The sequence below is a fragment of the Cyanistes caeruleus genome, chromosome Z (assembly GCF_971803275.1).
Source record: "Cyanistes caeruleus chromosome Z, bCyaCae1.hap1.1, whole genome shotgun sequence".
Classification (NCBI taxonomy): Eukaryota; Metazoa; Chordata; class Aves; order Passeriformes; family Paridae; genus Cyanistes; species Cyanistes caeruleus.
This window is the reverse complement of record NC_141732.1, coordinates 76,808,791-76,818,667: the sequence shown is the minus strand read 5'-3', so window position 1 is coordinate 76,818,667 and position 9,877 is coordinate 76,808,791. Positions and strand designations below refer to the sequence as shown.

General features: G+C 39.1%; 1 long non-coding RNA gene across 6 annotated transcripts; it reads right to left on the bottom strand.

Moving 5' to 3' along the window:
- LOC147648607 (uncharacterized) lies at positions 1–8,746 on the bottom strand. 6 transcript variants are annotated; one of them, XR_015280911.1, is made up of 6 exons: positions 8,625–8,714; positions 7,072–7,174; positions 5,903–6,157; positions 5,391–5,487; positions 5,128–5,307; positions 1–449 (listed from the first exon to the last, which is right to left on the bottom strand). It is a non-coding gene; the product is annotated as an uncharacterized LOC147648607 (long non-coding RNA). The 6 variants fall into 6 exon arrangements; XR_015280908.1 differs by having other exon boundaries at positions 3–449; positions 6,085–6,157; XR_015280910.1 differs by lacking the exon at positions 1–449 and adding an exon at positions 2,692–3,035 and having other exon boundaries at positions 6,085–6,157.
- Positions 8,747–9,877: the final 1,131 nt, after the last annotated feature.

Sequence of the window (9,877 nt, the reverse complement as noted above, 5' to 3'; positions counted from 1 at the left end):
AGACTAAGTGCTGTTTTAATAGCTTTGACTTTTGGAGAGAAAGCTCAGTGAGTTGTAATTAAAGCTGGTCATTTGTTTTTAATGAAATCATTTTCCAAGGCAAAAAAAATTAGTAGACGCAGCTTTGCCCAAATCAAAACTTGTTGTGAAAATGTGATGATTTCAGTGACATTTTTTATGGGAGTACGTCCAAATGAATCATTTCAATCTTCTCCTTACATTTTGATAATGTCAGAATGTTTCATTGCAAGAATATTGAAACCTTTCATTTTAGCAATGCAGTAGGAAAGAGCTGTGGAGCTCCAAGTAATCTTGTCTTCAGGATTTGTAAAGCAGAGAGTTTAGAGCAGCAGAAGATGGTGGTGCCCAAACTTGTTCCTACGAAGAATTTTCAAGCATGATTCCCCCTGTGTTACATATATGTTGGCCTTTGATATGTCTTGAGAAAGCTGCAAGGAATAATGCAGGAGAATTACTGGATGCCTGGAATTCACAATGAGAACTGAATTTTTATTTAAGGGAAAATAATTAAAAGCGAAATAAAAACCAAACAAGCATACAGACAAAAGAAAACAAAAAGTAAAACTAAAAGAAAACAAAACCAAAACAAACCAACAAACAAAAAGAAAACCCCACAAAAATAAACAAAAACCCCCCAAAAAAACAAAACCAAAATGAAACAAAAACACTCCAAAGGAATAAAACAAACAAACAAACAAACAAACAAAAACAAACAAAAAAAACAAACAAAAAACCAGAGAACAAACAACTAAACACATTTTCATTTTGCAAGGTTTTCTCCTTGTGTATCTATGCTGGGGAAGATTTCTTTTCTTGGCTGGGATATTTTTAAGTTTGTTGTATTTTGGTTTGTTTTGTTTTTTAATAGAACCAAATAGAACCATCTATTTCAGAAGATAAGGAGCTACTCAGAAGTCACCACGGACCTCCAGCTTCATGTTTTGATGAATTCACTTTCCTGCACATCAAGATTTTTGGCCTCTTTGGTCATCCTCCCTGCCCAGCTCTTCCTGGAGGCTTGACACTGTGTGAACCCCAATCTTTTCTATTCTGCCATCAGTGAATGTTGCCCTCCAGTTTGGTGTGGTTTCAGTGGATTTTGTGTAACCAAGATGATTTATAGATGAGCAAGAGTCTTAAGAGTAGGTAGAGAAAAAACACTTAGAAACCAATAGAAATTAATGGAGGTGAGTGACCTAAGTGCAGTCTTAGAAAACTAAAGAAAACTATTTAAATTCTGTAATTTAAAAGCAGTTATTCAAGGAGTCTTTTGAATGAACTAATCAATGAACATTAGGAATCTTAAATCACAATTAAATTTCATTATTTGTCAGCATTAGCCCAAACTATCTTGTTTTCCTTTTAGCTGACATATTTGAAATCATTTGGAATTTAATTGGAAACACTGAAGATAAATTAAATTGCAATATTTACAATCACATAGGAGAGTTTTTTTAAAAACAGTTTCAAATTAATTTTGCTGACATTTCCTATTGCCCACAAAGTTGGTGGCTTGGGCTATGGCTTTGTTGAACATGCCATGTGTTTATGTATCTGTGAATTACCTCTAAAAAGATTTGTCTCCCCTGGAGACCCTCCAGTTTGACCTGGGCTTATTTCAGCATCTCACATGGCTTTAGTGATCCATGTTTAATTTAGTACTCCCACAGCTGTATCCCTGGAAGCGTCTAACTGGTGAGTCTAACACTAGTTAATTCACAATAGTGTGACTCACACAGATGGTGACAGAAGAGTAAAACTGGACTTGGTCATTTCCTGGAAGGAACATCAGTTGAGAAAGGATTTTTTTCTTGCTGTTTTGTCAAGCCACGCCATCTCCTTGCTCTTTTTTGTGAATGTTGACAAAATCAGAGGTGAGAAAGTACTGAGCAGGAAGACATCATGATGCTGGAAAGATGGAAATAGGCCTTGTGGTTGACTGCAGTCAGGAAGGCTTACAGTCTACCCTTGCCCAGTTTTACTGGTGCAGTGGCACATGTGGTTTTGGGTAAGGGGGGATTTAAATATGAGTTTCTGTCATAGTTGATTGGTTTGCCAGCTTGATTGGATAGTCCTTTCTGAATTGTCAGTTTATGAAAATATAATCCTTTAAGGCACATGTAATAGGGAATTAATTACTTTTGCTCTTTGGGAGGACATATTTAGCATTTCTTTAGAGTTTTAACACTTTCTTCCATTCTTTTGATTTTCTTTCTGTCTATTTAATTTCAATGTTTTTTAATATGAGGGGAAATCTATTAAAAATAGATCAAAAAATACCCTCATACCTTTTTTTTTTTTTTTTTAATCTAAATATGAATATCTCTTGGAAAATTTCGACTCTTAATATCACTTAATATCATTGTCCATCTTTGACAGTCTACAGAAGAGGGAATTTTATGCTCCTAAGTTTATTAAGGAAGCTATTACTTACTTATTAAACGCATCATGAATTCTGCCATGAATAACAGTATGCTAATGTTCAAATAACTGCTTATATTAGTAACTAATGATCACCTCTAATAGTCCTGCTATATTTGTGTGCAAACCACCTTCCTATTTATATACAGCTATGTTATGTATCTGTTATTTGAAGCTTGCATTTAATACAACACACTTCCAAATAAGCAAATATATTTACGTATCCAGGTGCAAGAAGACACAAAAGAGTTTCACTAAGCTGAGCAGATGTTGTTTCACATGGAACTGAGTTCGATCATCTGGTAGGAGCCCACAGATTGGGAATGACTGTGTGCTATCATGGCTGTACTGCTTGTCCAGGCCAGAGCCTGGTTTGTGTCAGGCCATTTGAAGAGGGTCAGTGGGCTTAGTTTTCATTTAATTTTCTACAGAAAAAAGAAAAGCTGCAATGTGGCTTCACTGTGGCAAGGTGGCTGGAGGCTCCCTCTGCCATCAGCACTGTCTCACAGTGAGGAGAGCAGGATTCACATCTTGTGAGAGCCATTCATACCAGGACACACTTTTGCTGCTGGTCCCCACCTGCGGAGATGCAGCTGATAAATAAATAATGAGCAGATGATGATGAGGAGGCAGAGAGGTACTAAACTACTTCAGGGGTGTTGTGGAGGAACAAAGCTCAGAGAACAATGGAGAAAGACAATTATCCATGTTTTCCTTACTGTTACATTGAAGCTTTTCAACATCTTGAATCCCTTTAAATAACACTGATAGAGCTTTTCAAGAAATTGTACAATTATTATCCTTGTGAATTTCATGAGGAGAGATACAGGCGAGAGAAGAAATCTCTGGCAATTCCTGTGGTCTTGGTAACCAAATTCTGTGCATTACCTCTCTACAAAATTGTAGTAAAAATAATTTACTGACAACCCTTAACAAATATGCTATTTTATTATCTCTTTCTCTCTCTGCAAATAAACAGCAATTGCCTTTGAATTTATATTAAATCCCTCATTCTAGTTCTGGCTTGGGTAGAGTTAATTTCCTCCTCAGTTCCCGGTACAGTGCTGGATCTAGTCTGAGAATAATGTTGATTACACACTGATGTTTTAGCCACAGCTCAGCAGTGCTCACTCAGACAAGGACTTTTCAGTGTCCAGTGCTCTGCCTGTGAACAGGTGCACGTGAAGCCAAGGGTCAGCATGGCCAGGAGAGCTGGACAATGAGATATTCCATATCACAGAACTAATGCCCAGTATATGAACTGAGGGAAGTTGGCCAGGAGGGGCTGGTCACTGCTTGGGGCTGATCCAGGCATCAGTCAGTGAGCGGTGAGGAATTTTCTTGTGCATCAGTTGTTTCTTTTGGGTTTTATTCCTTTCACTCTCTCCCCGCTTTTCTTCTTCATTACTACTATTATTATTATTGTTATTATTGTTATTATTGTTATTATTGTTATTATTGTTATTTTTGTTACCATTAGTGTTGTTACTATTATTAATTATATTTTACTTCATGTCAGGCATTAGACTGTTCTTATCTCAGTCCATGAGTTTTACCTTTTTCTGATTCTCCTCCATATCCCACTGGGGACACGGGGAAGGAAGTAAGCACCTGTGTAGTGCTTTGTTGTTGGCTGGGGTTAAACAACAACCTCAACAACTCATTAAACTGAGCATTTTATAAAATAAAAATGATTCCTTTAAACCTACTACTACATATTTATAATTCCTTAAGCATCACATACGTATAAATATATATGTACACCTCTTCAAATTTAGGAAAGGGCCATGTAACTTTGTACCAGACTACAAATAAATCATTGTAATTGTGTTAAGATGCATTTTCATATCAAGACAGAGGGTTAGGCCTCCTAAAAAAGCTGCTGCTTTTTGACTTTACCGTTTTGAATCATTCAGTTTTGACTTTCAGGTTACACTAAAATACATCTTTGATATGCTAGACAGAATGAGCTGCTTAAATCTCTCACTGCAAAGCATTTCTCTAAACTCTCTATTTTTTGCTGGCTCTTCAGTGCATCCTTGACAATTTTTCAGTATCTTTTCAAATGTGTTCTGATAGCAATCTCACCAGTGCTATAAACAGAGGTAAAATCATCTCCCTGTCATGCTGATTTTGCATGCTGCCAAATTCCCTGCACCCACCTGTTGTTTCCTATTTTTCTTACTAGTATTAAAGAATAGCTTCATGGATACCTCAATAAGCCCTAAGGACAGTGATTTGCCACCCAGACAAATCATTTGTACTCTGGGAAAGAGTACAAAGGCAGAATTCACACCTGGGTTTTCCATTAGACCCAGAGAAGCTATAGCACAAAGTGATCAGTTTCAAAGTACAGAGCTTTGGGCCCAATTCCAGCACCACTGGAAATGCTCCAGTATCTTCCTCCACCCTCCACTGCCACTTCAGAGAGGTGTTGCTCTTCTGTAGGTCTTGTGTGGATGGTTCCATATGGATGTCTCAGTGCTTCTCAAATGTTATTACCCTTCTTTAGTAACTGCACTCAGACTTTGGATTCCCTTTTCACTCAGGGAACAGACAGAAGCATCTCCAAGGCTGGTTTACCCTCCCCTGCTATTATTTACTTTCTGCCTACCATCTGGTAGCCTCACCTGCTACTTCTCAGTTCTAGCCTTAGAAAGAAAAATGAAATCTTTCTCTGCTTACCTCTGCCAGGTCATCATCCCTGGTTTTAAGACCAGTAGCATATATTGCCTCTTTTTCCTTTTTCCTCAGGCTGAGCCCCAGTCTTCTTTGCTGCTCTTTAATATGAGTCGTTTCATAAATTTGATCATCCTTGTTGTCCTTAAGCATTCCTTGCCATCAAACTAATAATCCCTTTGAAATCTAAACACAACAGTAAATTTCAGAGGCCTCTCAGGAAAAAAAAAAAGAAATAAATTAAAACCAAAAATCAGCAGTGCTATTACATTTTGAACAGAAGACTCTTCTTACTCCCTTGAAATGAACATGAGTCCTCTAGGCTTCAATCTATGAGCTCAGTACGTAGAGACATACAGTCGGGTCCTGAAAGGAAAAGCTGCAATTGAAAAGTGTGAAGAAAGCAAAAATTTGAGAATTTCCCATTATGGGTTTAATCCGGATCCTTAGACGTTAATGATAGCATTTCTTTTTACATCAGGGTTTGTTGGACGAGGCCCAGACTGTCTGCAAAAGTGCTGAGCATATCTTTTATTGAACATTTTCTTATTTAATGTGCCATTTTCTGATGTATATTTGATAAACAAATTTGTTACCAGAAGCGTTCTTGTTACCAGTGACATTTAAACACAAATGCAGATTTATATATGAGTAATTGTGTTTTGAGTGTAACTGTGTGCATAAGTCAGCATTTTGCAAATGTTACAAAAATGTACATGCCCAAGCAAAAAAAACTACTTGCCCATCTTCTGCTACATTTGATGTAATGAAAGGTAATTACCTTCTATTCACACATTAAAAGAAAGCACTCATCTTGGATAAGACCGTGATTGAAAGTCTGTTGAACTTAATGGAAGTCTTTCAGTTGTTTTTGGTGAAAGGTAGCTCAGGCTTTCAGGAGGAAAGAAAGATTTTGCAGCACTGCTAAGAGATCTTTTGGGATTAGAAATGAGGGATTGTCACCACAATGTTCAGGTGCTGTAGAAATGTCTCCTCTTCTGAAAGTCTTGCCTCTGGCACTCATCTTCTTGTTGCACTAAGGTAAAGAAAGTGCTGTTGACTCAAATCTACCAGAGTTGAAAATCCAATCTCACATATGTCCTTGCCATATAAGAACATTTAGAAAAGAAATACATGTCCTTAAAATTATATCAATTCACCTTACATGACTAAGAAAGAGACCATTTCTAAAGGATATTGATTAAAATGGAAATACATTCAAATAAATGGATTCTTAGCTTGAAATAACCTTTGCAGTAAGTGAATGGTCTATTTTGAAAGTATGATGGGTGTTCTGAGGGGCACTACTGTATCTTAATTTTATTTCATTGCTATAGAGAGTTTTCTCTGTTTATGAAAATGCTATGCAAAGTGAGATCTATGGATTTCAAAATGAGGAGGAGCAGGAAATTTTGTCTTAAAAAGACATTTGCCTTTCTATTTCTTATTATCCTTTAGTATCATGGCAGACCAGAGCCAGAGACTCAAGCAAAGAAGAGTTTTCTGAGGCTCCATATCAAACACAAAATAAAAATCATTCCCTTTCCATGAAAGCTCCTATTTTAAGTGAGTTAGACAAAGAATAGAACCAAGGAAGCAGTAAAAGTTCTTTTGTAGTCAGGGATGCCAAGAGATCTTTATCTGAACAAATCCAGGAAAGGAATTGAAGACTTTTATTGGGCAAATCTCAGCTCTACTCTCAATGGACTGATTTTATAGTAAATGATTTGATAAACAGAGAAAAATTTAAAAAAGGTGTGACTGAAGATTTGGGTCTTCTCTGACTTGGAGAAAACACTTTGAAAGGATCACTGCACCACAGTCCCATGGTCATCTCTGTCCATCTCTTTTACATCCCAAAGCTGGGCTTTGCTCTTGAGAGTGAGCTTCTGTGTAGGTGCAGTGGAAAGATCACAGGTCAGAGAGGGCAAGGCCTGAGGGGTTGCTTACCAGCTGTAGCTGTTGCGTGGTGACTCCCAAGTGTCTTCTTTCAAGTTTGTGTGGTACTTTGCTGAGAAAAAATAGAGATGCTTGCAGGTTCTTGGATACTGATCTGTTGGAAAGATACTATTGCATCAGTGACAGAGACAAGGACCTAGATTCCACAGAAGCTGTCCAGTAATTTATTCATCCTTTTCATGGATCATGCCTCACTTTGCTGCAAAATTCTATACAAGGGCTAGGAACTTAACCCACAGTTACCAATACCTCTTTGTTGGAAATAATACAGATGAGTGAAGTAGAACTTGAAACCAATTGTGAAAAAACATATAAATCCACTGAGTCCTCCTTGATTTCAGAAAACCTGTGCATCCAAAAGGGGCTAGGAAGATAAATGTGAGTATTTTGCAACTCCAAAAATGCCAAATTTTTATGAACTTTAGGGATAGTCCAGGAAGTATGGAATCTAAAACAGTTCCTGATAGGTTCCAGGTGCATAGGATGTTTGAAGGCATCAATCTTTTCTGCTCCTGGTTAAACCAGGAGAATTCCTAAAGGCTTGACAGGCTGTCTGGTAAAATACAGATATTGCAATGGTAGAGAACACAAGTGGGGTTTTTTTGCCACAAGACTGTGAACTACAGAATTTAGAAAAATTGAGGGTTTCACCAGTGAATTTGCCAGGAAGAGTTTCCTGATGACAGCACTAGAGGCTTCACTGAAACTCTCTTTCGAAAGGTCTAAATAATCCTGGTCCATGCTGTTGTGCTGCTGTTCTGGGAAACTTGGCAAGCAAAGACACATGATAATATACTTTCAACCAGTCATGCCATCCTTTTACTCATGTGCATGGCACAGGGTTTGGAACAGGATGGTTTTGAAGGTCCCTTCCATCCCAAACCATTCTGTGATTTATGACTGTGTCAGGGGTGTCTTCAGGTGCGTAATTCTCACTGGTCCCTTCGCAGGTCCCTTTGCACCCCATCACGTCTCTGTGGTGGCTGCTATGGGGCAGAAGGTCAGATCCTCTCAGCCAGAGATGGACAATGTCCAATAAAATTAGGAGATTCTTCTTCACCCTCCTTTTTTTGCAGATGTATTTATAAAATAATTTTTGTTGTCTTTTACAGCAGTAGACAGATTAAATCCAAGTTGGGCTTTGGCCATTCTAATTTTCTCCCTGCACAACCTCACAACATCTTTGTTGTTCTCCTGAGTTGCCTGCCCCTTCTTCCAATGATCCTCAACTCTCCTAGTTTTTTTTTTTCTGAACTCCAGCCAAAACTCTGTTCAGCCAGTCTCTTTCCCTGTCTACTTTTCAGCACATTGGAGTGGCCTGTTCCTCTGCCTTTAGGATTTTCTTCTTGAAGATTATCCTGCCTTCCTGGACACCTTTGCCCATCAGCACTGCCTCCCAAAGAACACTCTCAACCAGGTTCCTAAAATGGCCAAACTCAGTCCTCCAGAAGTTCAAGGGACAGTTCTGTTGACCTCTCTCCTTACTCCTCTGAGGATGGAAAACCCATATTGTGGTTGCTGAGCCCAGGACAGCCTTCACTCACCACATCTGCCTTCACCACTGCAGCTCCAGTGAGGGTCCTACTCTGGTTGTCAGGCTGCCAGGAAGGTCTCTTCCACACACTCTTGGCACTTCCTAGACTATTCCTCTCTTTTGTGTTGTACTGTGATGCAGTGATTGTGAGACTCCTCCCAACTGCTTATGGAATATTTCATCTGTCTTCATCCTGGTTGGGTGGTCTGTAACAAGCTCCCACCAGGAGATCTGCTTTTCTGGCCCTGATTCTTACCCACAGACATGCAATCCTATCATTACCATCGTTAAGCTGTAGACAAGCAAAACACTCTGTAATATACAGGGCTATTCCGTCACCTTTTCTTCACATCACAGAGTTTAAAGCTCTTCCAATGAACCCTTATCACCTCTGTGCAAAGACCCTTTTTCCACTTTGAGACAGGCATAACCTGTGTGTCACCACCAGGCCTGGTTCTGTGTTAACTGACCCCAAATTATTCTGGTGACACCAGGCATGGAGCCAGGTATTGATTTTTAATATACCACTTGTGCTCTTGATCCCTTAACTTGCCATCCCAAGGCCCTCAAGTCTCTCCTGATTGCCATTGGTCTTCTTCATTGCTGCCCACCTGGAGAAACAATAGTAAATAATGGCCTGAGGGCCCTACCAAAGCAGGGCTTTCTCTTTACATCATTAATCAGGCCAAAGGGAGGCAGTAGTTGCCCCAGGAATAAGCCTGGTCTGCACATTGGGCCTTCTGTTCCCTTCAGAAGGGATCTCCTTAGACAAGGACCCATTTTCTTTCTTTGTGCAGCAGTTTTGGTACAGGACATGGGCCCGTTTAACTTCAGTGACACCTCCATGCTGGATGATCTGCCATCCTTTTTGTCTTTAGATTCCACTGGCAGCACCTCACACCCTGTGGGCCAGAGTGCCTGGGGAAGGGGGATGGTGTCTGATGAGACTTTCCTGCTGTCACTGGAGATTGGCAACTGCTAAGGCATACATGTATACACATAAAAATATATATATCAGGAGTGTGTGTATCTATCAGGAGTATATTCTCACATTTCTAATTGTGCACTTCAAAATCTTTCTAACATTTTGTCTAGGGCAGGAGAGATAGGTGCTGCAGTTTTAGCAGATGAGTTCCCTGGAAACAAAAATATTAAAATAATGTTTCATAAGAGACAGGAAGATTCTGAGAAGCACCCTTGTTAAATTTATGAAATCTCCCATATGAATCCCATCTGAATAAAGTGGCTTGTGGGCAGGCAGAT